Here is a 23,751-nt window from a genome sequence, read left to right as displayed (position 1 = left end):
ACTCCAGGGAACAGGGCTTAATTTGACTACCACCACTCCCCTGCTACATGTAAAATGTATGTTTAGCTGTCACAAGTAACAATAATACTCCAGTTTGTGGATATCACACACACGATCGTACTGCTGCCAAATTGCTTTGCTCCGGCAATCATTTCTAGCGAAAATATCCATGGAACGAAATTCTCTAAGTCATCTTCTTACCATTCGAATGCAGGAAAGATCGATGTGGAATTCGAGTGGACGTATTTCAGTTCATGTACGTATGTTTTCCAGTAGACAGCAACTGTGCACGTCTCACAACAAAACAATTTCACCAGCTTAGCTACCATTTCAGCACATGGGAACTGCATATCGTAGACGATCGATCATCAGAAAGTACTACACAACGTAACCCAATTTCTTTTCTTTCTGTGAACAAAGTAATCAGTTTTTATATTAGTTACTAACCGTGTATACTCAGATTCCCTATTTTTCGGGACGCTGTCGGGAATACTGTATGTTTGCAACACAAAGGCGTTAATACTATGTGATTGTTAGTTTAATATATAGAACCTGATTTTGCTAGCCTCTTCACTCCAATAATGCATTTATTGACTCGCACGACGTACCTGTAGCTCCGCATCTGACGTGCTGTCTGCATAATATATAAATGAGTAAACGCATATATCGGACGATTGATACCATCTGCACCAAGAGTGTTACTGTTTGTTATGCTTCATTAGCAACACGCTTATTTAATCAGTCTTTATGCTTTACGACACACTCGGAAGATATTAAGAATTCGTTGCACTGTTGTTACAGTCTGTCTGATTGCCACTAATAGAAAGTACTTTGTAGTACTAATTAAGCCCTAACAACTGAGCTGGCCGGAGTGGCCGAGCGGTTCTAGGCGCTACAGCTTGGAACTGCGCGGCCACTACGGTCGCAGGTTCGAATCCTACCTCGGGCATGGATGTGGGTGATGTCCTTAGATTAGTTAGGTTTCAGTAGTTCTAAGTTCTAGAGGACTGATAACCTCAGCAGTTAAGTCCCATGTGCCCAGAGCCATTTTTGAACGTAACAACTGAAAAATCTGAAAAATCCTTCCAATATTGTGCTCATCTTTTCTTCTTCTGTAGACGCACGTATCGCACTCCAATATTCTCGATAGTTTCTTCTAGATTTTTTCTTCCTATTGTAGTACTTCCAGCATTTCTCTGTGCTATGGCAGATAATGCGCTAGCGTCTCCTTCCATCTGAAGTTTTATTTTCTTCCCTATGCTTCCTATTATCTCTCGTTTCCGTCTACCTATTCCCAATTATCTGTGCGAAGTGGCGAAACGTATAGCACACTGGACTCGCATTCGGGAGGACGACGGTTCAAACTCGGGTCCTGCCATCGTGCCTTGGGTTTTCCTTGATTTTCCTACATCGTTTCAGGCAAATGCCTGGATGGTTCCCTTGAAAGGGCACCGTCTATTTCCTTCCCCATCCTTCCGTAATCCTAGCTTGTTCTCTGTCTCTAGTGATCTCGTTGTCGACGGGACGTTAAACACTAATCTCCTCCTCTTCCCAGTTTACTTTTAAAATTGTCTCGCGACGATAGTTTTTACAAGGTTATTAATTTTGTCCTTTTCTGCAGCCCAGCTCCAACACTGTATTTAAAACGTTCAGATTCAGCAACGCCTTTCTAATTTCCATTGCAGTTTTATAAACCAATAGAGTTTTATTGTTGATTAACGATTTCTTCGCCTCCGCTTAATTTTTTCCTCTGCATTTCTCGTCCCAGCCATCTCTTGCTACTTAGATAAGGAAATTCGGTAACTTGTCTCATTAACGGAACTTTCTCTGTTTTAAAGTTTACTAAGGTGCTATATAAAGACCCGTGGTTTAGCGTCTTTGACTAGTAATCAAAAGCGTCTGCGGTCCTAGGTTCGAACTCAGGCAATGCTCAAATTCTAAATAAAAATTTTCAGTAATGGCAGCCGAACGCTTTCGGTGCAAGAAGTCACCCTCGTTCTGGCAAAGGTCTTGTCAAAGAGGCCGGAGGAGCGGATTAAGGTTCAGGGCTCACTGCTGCCCTTGGCATGGGAAACTGCCCCTAAATGCCGGAAGAATCAGTAATGATCGACGGCACGAGGATGCAGAAGGCAATGGGAATTACTACATTAAAGAGACATACTGTGTATCCGTAGAACATGTGACATGTAATTGAAAAATTGTCGTTATGATCTCTCTATTGCCAAAAGATTCCGACTTTCGGATCTCTGGAAGGGGCCGAAAGAGGGAGCTGACCATGAGAAAAAGATAGAATGATCAACGGTAGCACAACATTTTACGATTCGGAGCGGGGAATGTCAGCATGTGAAACGTTGTAGGGAAGCTAGAGAATCTGAAAACGGAAAAGCAAAAGCTCAGTCTAGATAAAGTGGTGTCAGTGAAGTGAAATAGAAGAACATAAGGATTTATAGTTAGACGAATACAGCAGAAAATTTTATAACAGGAGTAGGATTCGTTATGATTAGGAAGATAGAGCAGATATTTTGTTGCTACAAACAGTTTAGTGGCGGGGTTCTTCTCATCAGATTCGACAGCAAATCAATGTTAACAGCAACAGTTTAGATTTACATTCCGGCGTAGTAGGAAGAAACTGAAGAGATAGAGGATTTGTATGAAGCAATTTAATGGATAATTCAATATGTAAGAAAAGATAAAAATCTAATAATCACAGGGGACTGGAACACGGTTACTGGGAGAGAAACAGAAAAAAGGCTTATGGGATAATATCGGCTTGGTAGTAGGATTACGTCAGCAGAGAGACCAATTGAGTTCTGCAATAAATTCCAGCCGCGTGGAATGGCCGCGATGTCTGAGGCGCCATGTCACGGATTCCGCGGCCTTTCTCGCCGCAGGTTCTAGTCCTCCCTCGGGCACGGAGTGCGTGTTGTTCTAAGCATATCTTAGTTTAAGGTAGTTTAAGTCATCTGTAAGTCTAGGAACCGATGACCTGAGCAGTTTGGTGACTTAGGAATAAAAAATAAAAAAAATAATTCCAGATGCTAATAACGAATACTCTGTTCAAGACTCACAAGAGAAGGAGGTAAGAGGTGTGTGAGAAAAGTAACAAGACTGATTCTTTATCTACTGAAGTTTTCCTTTTTTTCAAACACCAATACTGTCCCCTTCAAAGCAGTTCGCTTTGGCAGCGATGCACTGGCCGAATCGTTGTTCCTAATCTTGGTAGTAACTCTGAAAGGCTTCAACTGCTAGGGCCTTTAACATGTCGGTCACATTCTTTTAAATGTTCTCCAAAATCCCAAAATGACGTCCTTTTAAGAGATTTTTCAGTTTCGGGAAAAGAAAAGAGACACAGATCAAGTGAACAGGCGAGCCGTGGCAAAAGCGGAAAAAGCGTTTTGAGGTAAAAAATTCCGTAATGGAAGTGGCCTCGTGACATAGGGCGTTGTCATGATACAACATCCACTTTTCTGCAATGTGTGGTTCCACCCGATGTACCTTTCTCCTGAACCTTTCAGGGATATCTTTGTAAAACACTTGGTTGACAGATTAAAAGTGTGTGCCCGACCGAGACTCGAACTCGGGACCTTTGCCTTTCGCGGGCAAGTGCGCGAAAGGCAAAAGTCCCGAGTTCGAGTCTCGGTCGGGCACACAGTTTTAATCTGCCAGGAAGTTTCATATCAGCGCACACTCCGCTGCAGAGTGAAAATCTCATTCTGGACTTGGTTGACAGTTTGTGTCGCAGGAACAAATTCTCTACGCACAGTATCCCTACTGTACTAAAAAGGAAAACAGCATTGTTTAGCTCTTTGATTTGCGTTTCTCGATCTCCGCTTTCCAAAAATAATTTGTGTCAGATAAAAACTTGCGTTTTTTGATACGGAAACTACCCTATAGACCTGTTTCAACTTTTAGAATGTCACATTCGCTGATTCCCCAAATTTAACACAAAACGTGATGGCATAACATTGCTTTTAATCCGCTGTTTCATTTTTGTAACTCACAGGAAAAAGACAACTTCACCATTGGCGCTCTCAAAGATCACGTGATGGCTGTATGGAGCTGAAATTTGGACGGAGCACCTGGAAGGGATGAACACACTGGACTACACAAGCAGAACACGACGTTGTCATATCGGTCACAGTGTTGTCAGTCTCATTACTTTTTTCACACGTCTCGGGAAAAATCCGTAGTCAGAGTAAGATCCCATCTGTATTACATCATGTTCAGGCAGAGACACCGAAATCAGATACTGGATTATAAGGCATCCTAGGAGCAGATATAGACTCAGATCACAGTTTAGTAATGGTGAAGACTGAAGTCTAAGAGTATCGTCTGGGAGAATCAGTGTGGAAGGAAGTGGGAAGCTGAACTACTGAGCAATGATGAGAGGCGTTTGATGTTTACCAAGGATGTCAGTACTGTGATAAGGAATACCACAACACGTAATGCAGCTGAAGAGGAGCGTACATCTTCAAATAGAGCAATACAAATTTTGGACAGACAAACGTACCTGCAAGGAAGGTAACTTCGAAGAAACCTTGAAACAGAAGAGTTACTTCAAGCCTGCCGCTGTGACCGAGCTGTTCTAGGCGCTTCAGTATGGAACCGCGCGACCACTACGGTCGCAGGTTCGAATCCTGCCTCGTGCATGGATGTGTGTTATGTCTTTAGGTTAGTTGAGTTTAAGTAGTTCTAAGTTCTAGGCAACTGATGACCTCAGATGTTAAGTCCCATAGTGCTCAGACCCATTTGGACTAATTTAGTTACTTCAGTTGGTTGGTACAATAAAGTCCAGGCAAAGACAGGAATAAAGCAATATAAATACCTTAGGAACAAAATAAATAGGAAGTGCACGGCAGCCAAGGCGAAATTGCTGCATGGAAGATGTGAAGAAATCGAAAAAGGAATTACTGTGTGGAGGACTGACTCAGCATGTAGAAAAGTTAAAACAGGTTTAGATGAAACTAAAAATCCAGGGTGATAACACTGAGGAGGTCAACCCTCGAGTCTAAACATTTAGTGGGAGTGAAGGTTGAGCAGGTGAGGTGGTGACGCTGCTGGTGTAGGAACCCGAGCTTGGGAGTAACGCGTAATTTTAAATGATAATAAATGATTGATAGATTAATTGTTGCAACGATAACCGTGCCGCTATTCTTATTGTATGAAATAGTTTTGAAATATAGAAATAATAACCTTCTCTCTTTTACGTATGTTAAAAGCCACGGCTGATTTTTCTCAGGGTGCTATCACCAGCAATAGCATGCATATCCCAACGTGAAGACGTCCGTCCTACTTAAGATGTAGTAAAATCCTTTTTAACTATTACGCGATAATGCCTTTCTTCAAACAATCTTATTTTTTCTTTTTTTGAGGGGCTGGATGTTCCAGGATAGCGGCCTATGTGCAATGGCAGCGTAAGCATTTATTGATATTGTTATTAACAAAAACTGTACCTCTGGCCTAACATCAATTGAAAAATATTGCAGGACGCCGTTTAGAGCTTATCAAAATTATTCTTTTTATACTTTTAGTGTTATATGACAGTTGGAAGAACTTAAATAATTTTTTTCATTAACGGCGTCGCTACAACAATGAGCCTACACAGAAATGGCCAGGGCAACATTTAATTATTACGTACTGAATCATATCACAAAAATACGCACTACAATTATTACTTTCATATGTATTCAACAAAATTATATTCTCACAACAAATAATTGTATCAGTCACAGACCGTGAAAATTTAACGTCCGTCAGTGAGGACCACAGAATCGAAAAGACAATGAAACAAAAGTCACTCGTCCTTCTTATAAAAAAAAATAATATTTGTAATTCTGATAGCACAGATAACTCTTCTCCAGTGTTAGGTCTCTGCAATTTTTTTCTACTATTTTTTTATACAAGACTTCTGGTCAGGTGATTACAGGGTTATAAACACAAAATCAAATAGGGGTAATGCAGGAGTAGGTTTAATAATGAATAGGAAAATAGGAATGCGGGTAAGCTACTACAAACAGCATAGTGAACGCATTATTGTGGCCAAGATAGATACGAAGCCCACACCTACTACAGTAGTACAAGTTTATATGCCAACTAGCTCTGCAGATGACGAAGAAATTGAAGAAATGTACGATGAAATAAAAGAAATTATTCAGATAGTGAAGGGAGACGAAAATTTAATAGTAATGGGTGACTGGAATTCGAGTGTAGGAAAAGGGAGAGAAGGAAACATAGTAGGTGAATATGGATTGGGGCTAAGAAATGAAAGAGGAAGCCGCCTAGTAGAATTTTGTACAGAGCACAACTTAGTCATAGGTAACACTTGGTTTAAGAATCATGAAAGAAGGTTGTATACGTGGAAGAACCCTGGAGATACTAAAAGGTATCAGATAGATTATATAATGGTAAGACAGAGATTTAGGAACCACGTTTTAAGTTGTAAGACATTTCCAGGGGCAGATGTGGACTCTGACCACAATCTATTGGTTATGACCTGTAGATTAAAACTGAAGAAACTGCAAAAATGTGGGAAATTAAGGAGATGGGACCTGGATAAACTGAAAGAACCAGAGGTTGTACAGAGTTTCAGGGAGAGCATAAGGGAACAATTGACAGGAATAGGGGAAAGAAATACAGTAGAAGAAGAATGGGTAGCTCTGAGGGATGAAGTAGTGAAAGCAGCAGAGGGTAAAGTAGGTAAAAAGATGAGGGCTGCTAGAAATCCTTGGGTAACAGAAGAAATATTGAATTTAATTGATGAAAGGAGAAAATATAAAAATGTAGTAAATGAAGCAGGCAAAAAGGAATACAAACGTCTCAAAAATGAGATCGAGAGGAAGTGCAAAATGGCTAAACAGGGATGGCTAGAGGATAAATGTAAGGATGTAGAGGCTTATCTCACTAGGGGTAAGATAGATACTGCCTACAGGAAAATTAAAGAGACCTTTGGAGAGAAGAGAACCACGTGTATGAATATCAAGAGCTCAGATGGCAACCCAGTTCTAAGCAAAGAAGGGAAGGCAGAAAGGTGGAAGGAGTATATAGAAGGTTTATACAAGGGTGATGTACTTGAGGACAATATTATGGAAATGGAAGAGGATGTAGATGAAGACGAAATGGGTGATACGATATTGCGTGAAGAGTTTGACAGAGCACTGAAAGACCTGAGTCGGAATAAGGCCCCCGGAGTAGACAACATTCCATTAGAACTACTTACGGCCTTGGGAGAGCCAGTCATGATAAAACTCTACCAGCTGGTGAGCAAGATGTATGAGACAGGCCAAATACCCTCAGACTTCAAGAAGAATATAATAATTCCAATCCCAAAGAAAGCAGGTGCTGACAGATGTGAAAATTACCGAACTATCAGTTTAATAAGTCACAGCTGCAAATTACTAACGCGAATTCTTTACAGACGAATGGAAAAACTGGTAGATGCGGACCTCGGGGAGGATCAGTTTGGATTCCGTCGAAATGTTGGAACACGTGAGGCAATACGGACCTTACGACTTATCTTAGAAGAAAGATTAAGAAAAGGCAAACCTACGTTTCTAGCATTTGTAGACTTAGAGAAAGCTTTTGACAGTGTTGACTGGAATACTCTTTTTCAAATTCTAAAGGTGGCAGGGGTAAAATACAGGGAGCGAAAGGCTATTTACAATTTGTACAGAAACCAGATGGCAGTCATAAGAGTCGAGGGGCATGAAAGGGAAGCAGTGGTTGGGAAAGGAGTGAGACAGGGTTGTAGCCTCTCCCCGATGTTATTCAATCTGTATATTGAGCAAGCAGTAAAGGAAACAAAAGAAACATTTGGAGTAGGTATTAAAATTCATGGAGACGAAGTAAAAACTTTGAGGTTCGCCGATGACATTGTAATTCTGTCAGAGACGGCAAAGGACTTGGAAGAGCAGTTGAACGGAATGGACAGTGTCTTGAAAGGAGGATATAAGATGAACATCAACAAAAGCAAAACGAGGATAATGGAATGTAGTCAAATTAAATCGGGTGTTGCTGAGGGAATTAGATTAGGAAATGAGACACTTAAAGTAGTAAAGGAGTTTTGCTATTTAGGAAGTAAAATAACTGATGATGGTCGAAGTAGAGAGGATATAAAATGTAGACTGGCAATGGCAAGGAAAGCGTTTCTGAAGAAGAGAAATTTGTTAACATCGAATATAGATTTAAGTGTCAGGAAGTCATTTCTGAAAATATTTGTTTGGAGTGTAGCCATGTATGGAAGTGAAACATGGACGATAACTAGTTTGGACAAGAAGAGAATAGAAGCTTTCGAAATGTGGTGCTACAGAAGAATACTGAAGATAAGGTGGATAGATCACGTAACTAATGAGGAGGTATTGAATAGGATTGGGGAGAAGAGAAGTTTGTGGCACAACTTGACTAGAAGAAGGGATCGGTTGGTAGGACATGTTTTGAGGCATCAAGGGATCACAAATTTAGCATTGGAGGGCAGTGTGGAGGGTAAAAATCGTAGAGGGAGACCGAGAGATGAGTACACTAAGCAGATTCAGAAGGATGTAGGTTGCAGTAGGTACTGGGAGATGAAGAAGCTTGCACAGGATAGAGTAGCATGGAGAGCTGCATCAAACCAGTCTCAGGACTGAAGACCACAACAACAACAACAACATTTTTTTATAGGAGGCAACGCTATAGGAGCTGGTGTATATTGTCTGTCATACCACTACAGCGTCAGTGAAATGAATCACAGTTTATTATCACCGGTTTAACAGTACAGAATACCTTCTCCAGCAGGGCAGAAGGCACGCTGTTTTGGACACTCGCTTGCAACGAAGAATGCAGTAGTCATGGCGGTGCGTCGGCTGCGTCCGTTTTGCGGATCAGAGCTCGGCAGGGATGTTGTGCAGGCTGGCTACTCAGGAGCCTGTAGGCGCAAGTCTTAACGCGGCTTTCTGTGCTCATCATATGAATAAACCTGATATAAACATTCCACCACTTATTCTTCCGCGTTTGCCTGAAACTGACTGGATTTCGTTTCACGTGGAGTGGAAGACAAGCTGTGTTTTGTTCTGTGTCACTCGCACATAGACTGAACGACAATGCGGACGACAGATTCATCGGCGCATTTGCCTTGGACAATACAGGCCATCCAACTGGCCCAAATAACCTCCAATGATTTGAGCAGTTGCACTCGGCCACACCGTCCGGCAAGCTGTGAGTCGTGCAAAAGCATACTGCAGGGACTGCAACATATTATTAATACTGGAGCCACTGAAGGTATTAATTAAAGTCAGTCGTTTGGTAATCTCTTAGCTCCTTCCTTATCCGAATCCAAGAAATACAGTTCAGTATTATAACGAGTCGATCAACAACATAACCCACGAAGCCACCCAGGCGCCGCATTTTCTTCCCTTCTTTTATGTCATGCCGTTCTATATCCCACCAATGTTCGGCACTGACATTTGAAAAAGTTGCGTGCGTTAGTTCCAGTACGTCTGGCAGCTAACAGTCTCGTTATTTCTCCCGACAAAGCCCTTAATTTGGCTCCACATCAGTTTTGTTGAGTTCATATTGTAATAGAACAGTGGCAAATGTAAAAAATGCAGGATTTGTATTTTATGCTCGATGCTGTGAAGATGATTGCTTTTCATGTTTCTACGACGCTTATCACTATGGTTCGTGTGAGACTACTCTGTGGTATAAAAAGACGGACATAGACCAAACAAAGAGTATTAAGTTTCTCATTTTTGTCCTAAAAAATTAAATTGTTATGTTTTGTTAATTTAAGCATCCTTTACTAACAATCTTTATATCGATCATTAAGAATTTGTGTTTGAAATGGAAACTGGAATTTTTGTGCAATATGTAATTCAAGACAGAAGACGTCCATTAGTCATCAAAAAATGATGAGTTTTACAATTACTAGATGTGCTTGCTTAGTTCCTGACGTTCCCTCTGAAACATAGGGCTGTGACGAAATTCCTCCACCTGGTACGATTTCTAGCAAGTCTCTTCACTTCAGGTTTTCCCATCCTTCCAGCTTCTCTCTCGATCGTCCTTTTCCCACTCTGTTTGGGATGACCACGTTTCCTAACTCCTTGAGGGTTTCGATCGAATGCCAACCTTTCAATAGCTCCATCTGGTTTCCTCAATGTATGCCCAATCCAGTTCCATTTTCTTTCTTTGATTTGTATATTGATTGGTTGCTGATTTGTCTCCCTCCAAAGATCTTCCTTTGTCATTATATCTGGCCAACTCACATTTAAAATACGCCGGAGACAGTAGTTGACAAAAACTTGGAGCTGGTTTTTGATGTGGTTAGTCACCTTCTAAGTTTCGCAACCATAAAACACAACACCTTTCACATTGGTATTGAAAAACCGGAGTCTGGTCTTCTTTGAGATGTTCCTATTTCTCCAGACAGAGTACAGTTGTACAAATGCACCATTTGCTTTGCGGATGCTACTACGGTCGTCCTCTTCAGCGCCTCCTGTAGTCGGGACCATTCTTTCGAGATAGAGGAAAGACTGGACCTGTTCTGCATCCTCTCCATTAGTGACCAGCCTATTCGTGATGGTCGAATTTATCAGCATGTGTTCGGTTTTGCGAACATTTATCTTGAGGCCTGCGACTTCCGCCTCTCTCTGTAACATGGCCAGTTTCTCTTCGATGTCTCGATATCGTTGTGCGATTAAGCAAATGTCGTCTGCGAAATCTATATCTTCGAGCCTATCCCGCATCAGCTATTGTACACCTCTCTTTCGTCCCCCCCATCACTCTCTTCATCACATAGTCCAACACCAAAAGAAACAGTGTAGGCGAAAGAATACACCCTTGTCGTACTCCCGAATTGAATTACTAGATGTCGGTATTTCAAATTGAACGAAAAAAAAAAGCAGACCAAGGCGGATCATGAGCTGTACTAGGTTATCAGTCTACTACGCTACCGATTCCGCTACACGTCCGTTTGTATGTGAAACCTATCAAATAGAGTCCCTCGGAAAACTTCCAAGTCGTTTTTTTCTGTAAATTTATGAAAATATTAAGAACAGCCTATTTCTCTGCACTTTTTAACTGTGTTTCGCACGCGTCTTCCACTACGGAGCAGAAAGCAGCTTCAGCCATTTTCACACTGCGTATTAACAGCGTGACAATCAGACCACAACAATACATTTACTGTGACCGTACACGACTTTTGAAACAAAAACTAAGTAGCTAAAGCTTGATTAAGAAAAACGTTGATGCCTATTAATGCATCTAATACGTAAATATGTCCTGTTTCCAAGAGCGTGACAAAACCGGTGTACGTGTGCTACTGCTTCTGACCAATCATCACGTTTGTGTTTTACATCAGGTTTATTCTTATGATGAATACAGTATAGCACGGCTCGCCCCACTGCTATTGAAGAGGGCCATGCGCTTAAGCGTGTGTCAGCAGCATATCACGAATAGAAGGTATTATGAAGGTAGAAGTCCAGGAACAACATCGGCGACACAGTCTACAGCCATGGCGGAAGTATGCATGTATCACTTCCAACAGGTTGTAGGCTGAAGGTTGCGGTACAGCCCCTTACTAGGGGAAGGCCAAGGCTCGCTCACATCTTCTTCGGTTAACAGCAGTGGAAGCTTGCAGAGGCCAAGTGGCCAAGTCCCACTAAAGCAAGGTGGCTGTGGTCTTGGAGGCGAAGTCTTCTTTTGGCCATAAGAAGCATATTATTCTATAACTAGCTAGATTGTCATTCCATTGAAATCAGAGATACAGATTGGATGACCAGCTACTGAGCCAGAGGCTTCAGAAACGTTAATATTTAAGCAGAACATAACGTCATAGTGGCCAGTGATGCGGTCATCTGCTCTCATTATCCAGAGGTGTTAGTGGACTTGCCCTCAACGTGGTGTATCCGTTGTTGCCAGTTCCCCTTCTTTATCCTCTGTTCGTACTAGGTTGCCATGGAATGGCTGAACACGGTGGTTACACGTTATATCCCCACAGTGCAAAGCTCCCAAAATGACGCATTAGGTGCTGTCACACTGCGTCGTATGTACTTCTTGGTTATGATTCGGCTCGATGTGGCAATGTCTTACGAGCGGCCCTCCACCTTTCGCAACGTAGCACTCCTTGCGTGCCCTAGATACCAGCTGTGACGCAAAATATGAGCCACACCTGATTCTCTGCCTTCCATGCCAAGTAATAACTTTAAAAAATTATATGCGCACCCAGGAATTGGATTTGTTGTGCAACGATCCTCCCTCCTTAAAGAATTTCGTCCTGAATGTTACTTCATGTACCTAGAACAACTACAGCTTGCACGTGTTACATTGACACCACCGCGCATTCCTGCTTAATATCTCACGAAAGTAGGCTACGTTATTTGGTTCCACTTAACTCTAGGTTTTGCTCATTAATACTGTTGCTCTAGTATTAGTCTTAGACGCAGGAAAGAGGAAATTTTATTAAAAGTCAATGATCGCGCTGTTGGACGATGGAATCTGGAGCCGCTGGCAGAGTGCTCAAACAGTCGACAGCTAGAAGGCCAGGAAATGCAAACATGGCACTCGCGAGATCGGTGCTGCGACGGCGCTATTGCTTTGTGTGAAGCGACAACGAGGCATCAAAACCGCAGCGTTGCTTGACGTTATTGCCATATGAGGTAAGGAACTAGGGCAGAGCCAAGTGGAGACTTGCAGATGGTTGACGTTTAGGAATTTATCTCTGCCATAGTTGCTGTCTCTCTCTGACATTACGTCAGAGGCGAGGGGAAAGTCAGTTTAAATAGTGAGGTACTTTTACGTTGGGACAAGGTGTGCCAGGTCAGTCGAGAGTCGAGTCGGACTCGTGCTGGTCTACACTTATAGGGGCCAGTGTGGCAGCAATGTCGTAAATATTCCACGTAAACCTGTACTTTATTTCTATGTACTTGTTCGGACTGTATTCGGCCTCCGGGGACGCAACACCGGGGACTGACTGGGTACTTGAAGATCGCACCGTCAGTCTGAAGGAGGGCAGTGGCGGTGGTTTGCTGCATCCAGGACGGACCACGCTTGCTTCCCACCTGGCGTACGGGGGTCCAGGCGAGGCGTACGCTACTAAGGCGTAGCAGCGCTGGAGCAGCGCCAGAGACAGCAGCGTGGATTGCCATCCGGCAAACAGTGCTAGCGGCAACACCCCGAAACAATACACTTGAGATCTAACTAGTTCTGTCTGCCATAATTTCATTAAAGGTGTTCGTACAATTCATTTCCAACTTCTTAGTTATGGCATCAAGTCATTCAGTGGGGATCTGTTGCTAGTGCACGCAGGTCTAAGCCCCAGGCACAGGTGGAGCATACAAGGTGCTATAAGAAACAGGGGAAGCAGAAACACTTATGGTGATGACTGTCTGGGACATGTTCGAACATCTGTTCTATAGCAATATGCCTCTTTTCTGAGGCAATCAGGCTATCTAGAAAGTGTAGGAGTTCAAGAGCCAAAGTGTCTTTAAGAAGGGTTAGATTTTGGGTAATTGTTTTTCTGGCCAGTAGAACATTGGTTTCTCTAAATAACTTCAGGCAAATGCTGGGATGGTTTCTTTGTAAGGGGATGGTCGATTTCCTTCCCCATCCTTCCCTCATCCGAGGCGACCGATGAGCTCGCTGTTTGGTCCCCTCCCCCATAACAGTCACCAACCAGCAACATTATTGTTGATTACTTGAGCATGGTCGTAACGTATTGGCTGCAGGTAATCGATAGTTAGCCCTAGATATATCACAAGTCGTGTCATTGATGAGCGATCTGAAATTCTATTCTTTCCATTCCTCTGGGTTTCCAACCTCAAAAAATGGTTCAAATGGCTCTGAGCACTATGGGACATAACTGCAGTAGTCATCAGTCCCCTACAACTTAGAACTACTTAAACCTAACTAACCTAAGGACATCAGACACATCCATGCCCGAGGCAGGATTCGAACCTGCGACCGTAGCGGTCGCGCGGCTCCAGACTATAGTGCCTAGAACCGCTCGGCCACTCCAATCTCCATAACAGTTAATGATATCGATCTGCGGTGTAAAGACTGAGTAAATTCAGTGGGTACCGATTTTGTGAAAATTGATTTGAGGTTATAGCACTTCTCTATGGCATTACATCGCATCAAGTTCATGTCTTAGCAACTGAATTTCGCACAGTTGTGCATCTGCTCAGATTATTTTGATTGGAAGAACGGTAACTAGTTCTGTTCTACATTCTCGCAACTCCTCTAAGGTCATAAGACCACGTGCACTGCCTCAGTCAGAGATCACCAAAATTTCCCCATTCTACAGTTGAACACACTTATTCCTGGCTTTCCATTCCATTAGGTGTGGACAGACAGTGTAACACTGATACTGTGCGTTTCTACTTACTAATGGAAATCGGGTCGGTTTTATCCATCTTTTACAGTTTCTACATGAAAGAAGAGTTTCTGAATTACCTCCAGGTTGGTATTTGCTGTTGCTATCACATAATTAACACACCACAAGAGTTTTGTCTCTGTCTTCCATACCATTCTAATACAGTTCAACACATTGTGCAGTCTTAGTACTTCATCGTTGGTAAACAACAGGAGTTGATGCAGTATTAGTTGCTGGGCATGCACATATATCCTTACACACACAGTGAAAACTCGCCTGAGATAGGTTAGATCAGTCCATAGCAAATTCACATTCTAGGGCACTGAAATTTTTTTCACTATGTATTATTTCAGATAAAGTTTAGACTTCGAATATTTTATAAATGAAGCAGGAAAATGATCAGTGGAGACTACTTAACGTTTGACCTGACGCATTTACACGTGTTACGGCAAAGAAATTCTAATAAAATCGACCAAAACTGTAACAAAATGCCTCCCAAACTACAGCTTCCACCATCATCACCACTCAAGGAACTCTAACAACCACAGTTATCAAACGAGCGTTTCATACTTCGGCTGTCTGAAACTGGAATCAGCTCCACCATCACAGTTACACCTTGTATCAGAATAGTGAAGTTGGAGCTTATTCAAGCCAGTCAATCAAGGGGACTATATGGTGGTGGACAAGTTGAGACCAGTCGATACAGGGTGGACACGTTAGGTGTAGTGGTGAGGGAAGACAAGTATTTTGAATTATCTGTTACACGAGAAAATAGGTTCTAGGCTGGAAATAGAATTAACAGTTGGCTGGAATTATATTATGGCATTAGGCGTAGAGAGCCACAGATAATACAGTTGAGCTGTTTAATATATTCATTTGCTAGAAGTGGCTTCATACGAGTAATGTTATTCTATAGATCTTAATAAAAAGAACGATACGCTGCACATGTTCCTTCAGTGAAAGTAATTCAATAGAAAAAAAGGCGGTATGTGGATAGATTCCTGAACCGTTTACAACTTTGGTCAGCACAAATGCCTTGATAAAGGAACCACAAATACATACGTCAGAAGCCATAATAACAACGTCTTGTCGCACACCTGTTCTAATCTCGAAACGCTCCAATAACTATTCGATGAATTTAATTCTGGGTTTGGTGTTTGAACATCCTCACGTTACTTTAAAATAGAAAGATATTATGAGGACGATTTCTGTATAGAATTAATATTTAATTCGGTAAGTGCTCACACTGTCTCGTGTACCCTAACACTGATTTCGTTGTAGAACTGTAAGACCTGTTAATTTACGTCTTTCGAGAAATTAGTATTAAGTATATCTTCTTTGTATACTATCAGGAATCAGGTGCGATAAGGTACAGCTGATGTTTTGCTGACTGCTATTTGTTTTATATCGTCCAGAGTAACCTCGCACACAACTAAGATGTTACATAAAAAGTGTTTAGTTGTTTACTCAGTTTAATTATTTTTGCATGTAAAACCTAAGCTTATAATGTAACGAACTACTCTGAGATTCATGCCCAAGTGTTTGGCGTAGGCCTCACAGACTGCTTCTTAGCCAAACAAAGTCATGAAACTGAAAGCATCTTGTCTAATTACATTACCAGGGGTGGCCCAAGTAAGCACACAGAGTTACTGATAATAGGATCCAAAAAACTACAAAAAGAAATTAAGAGTCATTATAACAATCTGATTTATTGCTAAAAGACATAAAAATGTTTCATCCACTGTATCAAGAATACAATTAATTATGGAGGGGCAAGGAGTTGACACAGGCGCATGGACACAGAAGTGAAACGATATAAAAATTATCTTCATAGATTTGACCAGTGATTGTTGAATAAGTTAATGGGCTACAGAAAAGTCCCAGAAAAGCAGGATCAAACGGCAATACTCTCGCCTAAGTGCAGCTTGGGTGCAGCTAGCTGACTGTGAAACTTGGATCAGCAAGACTAAAGCTTGATGCAAGGTAAGTGACTTTCCCACTCATCTCATCTTGGTGAACGCAAATGGAGCCCATCCTTATCAGTGTAGTGATTTACGAGTCCAGAGGACGACTTCAGTAATGACTGAGAATTCTGAGTTCAGTCCTGGCTTCTGAGTTCTGCTCTAAGCTAGAGACATCGCACTCTGCAGATCTAAGCTGAAACACACTGCCTCAGGCCCTGTGGAGAAGTCTTTCCTACGACGTCCTAAGGAGAAGAATTCAAAATAAATCCCCTGGGGCAAGTGTTCTCCTACTATCCTGTGCTAAATGTGGAAGGATTTGCGACCATCAGAATCTCGCCGGCCAATTGCGACCGACCTTGCAAGTTCTGACCAATGATAATATAATAAACTTGCTAATAAGTTTCCTAGTGTTATGGATTCCGTCATGGTTAGTCAGTGTATTACATTTCTCCCCTGGAGTGAGGTAGAAGGCTGAAAGTCTCATCAGTACGTGACAGATTTCTCTTTATGCACAGTGAGAAGGTATGCATGTACAGGCATGTGAGTCCCCCCCCCCCCCCCCCAGTACTAAAATAATTGCTTTGAGTCTGTTATGGACCTCCTTAAAAATCTTTTATCAAAACTGTCAGCTGGCCTTTTTCAGGCTTAACCACTGGATACCACACTAGCAGCATCACCGTTACTTCTTTGCTTCAGATTGTATCTTCGTTAAAAGGCATTTTTGGTGCTTCATGCGCAACGAAACTTTATAATGGGCTGGGCCGCTTTCACCTGTCGCCCCTGCTCCTTCTCAACGTGTACATGGCCAAGTCTTGCCTTTCAGTGGAAACAGTTTTACTGCCCATGCAGTTCTCCATGTGACTCTCGCATTTCCCCAGCAAGGTAAAAGCCCCAGGCTGGAGACATTTCAGAAATTTGTCATTCTACCAAAAATGAAAGAGATAGAGCAAATTAGATTTCCCGCCATCGCTATTTGTTATTATTGCTTGGTTTCCATGCAGTATTAGTAATTTACTAGTCAGACCTGCACGGTGAATTATTAACTAGGTTACAGGCAGTTCCTGGTTTACAGGCAGCATTAGCAATTTGATTTGATTTACGAGACAGATCTGAACATCGAATTGTTAAATAGGTTACAGTACAGTTCCGAAAAAACCTGCCATGTAACAATAGTGTCAGTGCAGTTGTTTTGCAGTCGATCCATTTGTTAACTGTAATTGAGTTTATAAATCACAAGTTGTAGGAGAAACATGAAACAGCTATGCCATAACGGAAAGCTGTCTAAGTGTGGTGAAGGTGATTGGGAGGCAGTTGGGAATGGGACGATGGAACGAGCAGATACTAGAGCTTACGAGGCTGGCGATGACTTCACAGGAGAGTTCAGATTACCCTTTTCAGACGGAGCATGCCTTCTCCAGCACTGATGACTTCAGGTGAACACATGGTATATGCCTAGCGGCCGGCATGAGAGAGTCATGCTAGCATGCGTAATACATGATCGCCGTAGTATCGTTGTGTCGTTAGTGATGTACTGTACAACCGAGCCCACGACCTGTGGCACGTTTGTTCCAATAAAACATACCTTGCGTCAGTGATAATTACATGTTGGTACACATCAGGCTACCCCAGCTTAATACTATAGTAATTGTGGAGGACGATGATCCTTCTCCTCTCAAATATACTATAAGTGTACTTAAGTCGCTGCTAAAAAAAGAGAAAGATGACTGCAAGTCAGTTAGGTTTTAAAATATACACGAAAATGTACAGCCACTGTAGAGGATGGATAGTAATGTATTCTGTTTTTAAGTTACATTACTCACTGAGCTACAATAGATGCACATCTTTATAAATTTTTAACTCACATTTGAATGATAGCATTGAGAGGTGGAGAAATAAAAAACAAGTTGCATTATACTATTTTGATCCAACGATTCTTATTTGATACATCATTGTTTCCCTCCAAAATACAACCATTCTATTCATTGTTAAAAATCTCATTATTTCCTTCTGTTATTTTCTATAGCATCACTACCGCAGTATACACCATTGTTTCCCTCCAAAATTCACCCTTCCTATATCATCGTTAAAGCAAGTATGACCATTAATTCTTTTTGTTTTTCCTGCAGCGTCGTCAGTGCAGTAATTTGCAGATAACTTTTTCCATACATTAAATTCTGTCTATATCACATCCAAAGCTATGGGAACAATATATGTCTAGGTATACCGTCTTCAAAATCATCTTTTACAAATTTAATACTTATGGGCGTAATACTAGTACTGTATGAACACATGAACTCATCATACACTGGAGGGGAAGGAATCAAACATGTGCTCTGTTTACATACTGGGAGAAGTCATTCCAGATAAGGAAAGGCTGCTTCCAGATGCCATGTAGAGCACAGGATGCAGCCAACTGTAAGTGGTGTCGTTACTAATGATGTGTGTTGCTTTGGATCGGAAGAGATTCTCTCTGGTTTCGGGCTACAAGCTGAACAGTAAAGACTGCCAGTCTTGCTTTCGAGAAGTAGCATTGTCGATAGAACCGATTGGTTGTTTAGTACAGAACTGTGTGAAGAGTCCGCGTAAGAGACTCAGGCGGTTCTGCGACCGTGTAGGCTGCAGATCTCTCCCTACGGCGACGGGTATCCGGTTTCCATTTAGTAGGTCGGGAGACCACTACACACAGGAAGTGGCTAAACGGGTAGTAGAAGTGTGGAGATCACTGGGCGGTTTTTTAGGTTAGAGGAAACTGCAGAAAGAGCATCAGTCTAAATGGGTGCAGGAGAAGCACAGGAAAGTAGACCTAGCAACACTCGGTTTTGCAGTTGTAAAGTGACGTAGCCGTGTTAGAAAAGAACAGAGCTCCAACCGATAGTATAAAGCACTGAAGCTCGAATCATTATAGGTGCGGAAAGCTGGTTAAATCCAGAAATAAGTTCAGCCGCAATTTTCTGCTGAGTTCAGAAAGATAGATTAAATGCAGTTGGTGGTGGAGTCTTTATTGCTGTTGAAAGTAGTTTACCTTCTAGTGACATTGAAGTAGAAAGTTCCTTTGTTTTAGTATGGGTAGAGGTAAGAAATTAATAAATCAATAAATTAATGAGTAGCCCCCCTTGCCGACCGCCCTTGTCAGATGATATAGTTGCTGAAGAATTCAAAGAAAACTTGATTCTCATTTTAAGTAGATACCCCAGTCATACAACTATAGTTGGTGGAGACTTCAATCTACCCTCGATAGGTTGGCGAAAATACATGGTTTAAGTACGTGGTAAGTATAAAACGTTGTCCGAAATCGTACTGAATGCGTTTTCAGAAAATTATTTTGATTAGATAATGCAGGAGCACTTTCGAAGTGTAAAGGGCTGCGAAAAATTTTGAACAATTCTTTCAGGAGCCCACTCGAAGAGTAAATGGCTGCGAAGCTATATTTGACCTCTTAGCAACAAATAATCCTGAGCAAATAGGGATCATCATGACGGGTTCAGGGATTGGTGACGCAGATATTGCTGTAGCGAAACTAGACATCCTAACATCCAAACCTGCCAAAAAATAAATGAAAATACTTCTATTCAGAAAAGCAAATACAAATTCCCTTGATACCTCCCTAACAGACAGTCTCCACTCCTTCCAATCTGCCTACATAAGTGCAGACCAGATGTGATTTAAATAGAGAGAAATAGTATCGATAGCAATATGCATTAATAAAAGATGGTACTGATCTCCTATGGTGCTCAAAACAGGTCAGAACACTGGTGTAGTAGCAATGAAATAGGCATGCCAAATTTAAAAGAATGCAAAACATCCAATATTCGCGAAATTTTATAGAAGCTCCAAATATAGCTCGAACTTCAATACAAAATGCTTTTAATAGTTCTGTCTCTGTCTCGAAATGTGGCAGAAAACTCAAAGAGATTCTGGCCGTATGTAAAGTACACCAGTGCTAAGACGCAATCAGTATCTTCAGTTCTCAATGTTTTTCCGAAATTCCTGTGAGACAATGACTGTTCGCATCCATGGCAACTCACAAGTCCCGCGTGTCCCCTGGGTGGTTTTAAAGAACAGTCACTTCAAGGCAAATACCTAAAGGCAGGAAGCAGAGTCAGACAGATAATCTCAAAGATCTCAATTGAGGAAACACGTACAGAAAATGAAGAGTACGTGAATCAGAGATGAAAAATTCCTGGCTTTGACTTACTAGAAGCAACGTACCAGTGGCAACATACGTGCCTGCGTCAGACAAGAATGTAGATCTATGCTCTGTATCTGATCTTAATGACATCCACGAAGTTACATTAAAAACTGGAGAACTAACAGTTATTAGTATAAACAAACCTCAAGCCTCCAGCTATCTCTAGGCCTCCAAAAATCATCCCGGTGCCACAACACCCCGCCATATACCTCCTATACTTTAACAGCCACCATAATGAATCGAAATATAAGTAAAGCGATGAAAATGGCGAAGCCGTTGTAAACTAGGCAGAAGATAGTAGATTATATTTGGCGTTTGATGCAAAGAATAATTATATCTGCAGCTTGGAGACAGGTGTATAATCAAGATCTATGCTTTGTTTCAACTGCTGACAATAAATTACCCCTCTAAAGTTCGCGGCCTGTATTACAAGACTTCCCACTGAGTCAACACCGTCCAATCTTGACTGAAATAGGGGCAAATAACCCACTCGTATCATACTAGGGTTGGAACGTAAATAGTGGCAACTATTTATTCACAACCGATACAAAAGAGTCACATGTTTGCACCTGTTACTGTCCTTCAAAGTAGTCGCCAGCGTTGTATAGAACCCGTTGCCAGCGATGTGGAAGGGGTAGTATACAGTCAGCAGAGCCTGTTCTGTTGATGGTGCGAATGGAGCGGTCTAAAGTTATGGTAATTTTCGTGTGCGACTGTGATGGTGTTATCCTAACGCATTACGTTCCTCCACGTCAGACCGTCAACGCACAGTATTACTGTTCGTTTTTGGAGCATCACCTGCGACCAGCTTTGTGAAAGAAGCGGCGACACTTTCTGTGCACCCCACCCATAATTTTGCACGACAATGCTCGGGCGCATACAGCGCAAGCTGTGGCTGCTCTGTTCGGTCGATGGGACTGGGAAGTACTGTACCATCCACCATACTCCACGGACTTAAGTTCTTGTGACTCTGATTGGATTCCGAATATGGAAGAACCACTTCGTGCCATTCGCTTCAGAACTGTTCCAGAGATTCGACAGGCAGTAGACCGCTCCATTCGCACCATCAACAGAACAGGCTCTGCTAACGGTATACCACGCCTTCCTCTTCGCGGACATCGGGTTCTACACAACGCTGGTGACTACTTTGAAGGACAGTAACAGGTGCAAACATGTAACTCTTTTGTATCGGTTGTGAATAAATAGTTGCCACTAGCTAACTTCCAACGCTCGTATTTTCCATTACCTATATGGAATTTTAGAAAAGCCAAGTGTTATCTAAAAATCTGGGCAGAGGGAAGCTATAAGAGGCTTGCTGGAGCTACGATAAGTACAGCAAAGAAGGCAATCCCTAGGGTCTACCGGAAGTAATATACTAATCAACCAGAACATGATGACCACATATCCAAAGCCAGCATGTCCACATTTGGCACGGATAGCAGCGGCGACGCGTCGTTGTGTGGAAGCAATGAGGCCTTGGTTGGTCGCTGAAGGGAGTTGGCGCCACATCGCTGGAGGGATTTGGCACAACATCTGCACACACAAGTCACCTAATTCCTGTAAATTCCGGGACGGAGGCAATGAGCTCTGACGCCACGTTCAACCACATCCTAAATACGTTGGGTCGAGTTCAGATCTAGCGAGTTGGGAGGACAGTAGATGAACTGGAACTCGCCACTGTGTTACTCAAACAACTCTATCACACTCCCGGCCTTGCGACATGGGCATTATTTTGCTGAAAAGTGCCACTGCCATTGGGGAACGTGATCATCATGAAGGGATGTACATGGTCTGAAACCATACTCCTTGGCCTCAAGGTGCCTTGCAGGAGCTCCATTGGACTCATGGATGCTTGGCAAAAAGATGGCCGGTGTATTTCGTCTCTGACATTATGATATCTGGTTCAATCCCACAAAAAGTGGAGCAATCAAAAATCACAACAATACTAGAGCCTGTCAAGGCATCAGACCAGCCTAAGATGTGTGGCCCAATCACACTATTGAGCACAATTTATAAGTGCCTTGAAAGAATTCTACACAGTCGGCTTAGTTGAGTGATCTTTCAGAACGTTCCTGTTGAGCAAGCTGGACTCCGACCATGACGGAGCTGCACTCATCAAGGCTTAGTCTTTCCAATAGATTGGTGTACAGAAACATTTTGAGGGAGACAAACTTAATCATAACACTTAGTGAAGCAGGATACCAAATGAAGCAGAAAACATCAGTTGCTTCCGCTGATCTAAGTGCAGCATATGACACGGTTTGGAGGCTTAGACTGCTTCATAAATTATTACTTGTCCCATGCAGACGGACAACAAAAGTAATTGACAACAAGTTAGGTGGAAGGAAATTTACAGTACCTACAGGACAAAACACTAGCTGTCAAAAAGTATAGAATAATGGCTTAACACAGGGATCCGTCCTTGCTCCTCTCTTGTTTAATTTATGTATGTCCGATATTCCTCCAGCACAGTGCAGATACTTCGGCTATGTAGCCTTCTGGCCAATAACTACGCAACACAAAACCGTTGAAACAACTGAAGAAATTCTAACTTCTGATCTAGACATCTTAAACCAATATTTCCGTAAATGGAGGTTACAACTATATTCAAATGGAATGGAAATTCCATGTTTTCGTCTGTCCAATAGATCAGTGTAAGGACTATTTTGAGGGAGACAAACTTCAACATAACACGCATCCAAAAATACGTTGGGATCCCGTTAGATAGGACACTGTCGTTTAAGGAGCATTTCACAGCTAAGGTCAAAAGCAGAAAAATTATTCTCCATAAACTCTGTGGCGCTCTTTCGCGATCGTCAGCAGACATTCTTTGGGTACCAGCACTCGCATCTTTATACTCAGCAGCACAGTACTGTGCACCTGTCTGGCTTAATAGCCCACATGTAAATGAGATAGACGTACACATTAACGAAGCTATGAGCGTTGTTAGTGGGTCAATAGGGTCAACTCCCACATACTGGTCACCAGTCTTAAACTACCTTCCACCTCCTGATATGAGACGGAAGAGCGTGCTCCTGCCTGAAGACCAGATGATTGCTGATACTATTGACCTTCCAATATTGGACGATATATTCCTTTCGGATCGAAAAAGGCTAAGAACAAGACGTCCCACTCTCATCACAGCCAGGACTCTCACGGAAACTGAATTCAGTACCGCCGACGAATGGAAGCCTGCTGGCAACAAAACTGTCCTCTACAATGCCTGAAACTGCCTTGTATCCAGAGGAAATCCCCTG

The sequence above is a fragment of the Schistocerca gregaria genome, chromosome 1 (genome assembly GCF_023897955.1).
Source record: "Schistocerca gregaria isolate iqSchGreg1 chromosome 1, iqSchGreg1.2, whole genome shotgun sequence".
Taxonomy (NCBI): domain Eukaryota; kingdom Metazoa; phylum Arthropoda; class Insecta; order Orthoptera; family Acrididae; genus Schistocerca; species Schistocerca gregaria.
The sequence above is the reverse complement of the archived record's forward strand: the minus strand, read 5'-3'. Positions refer to the sequence as shown.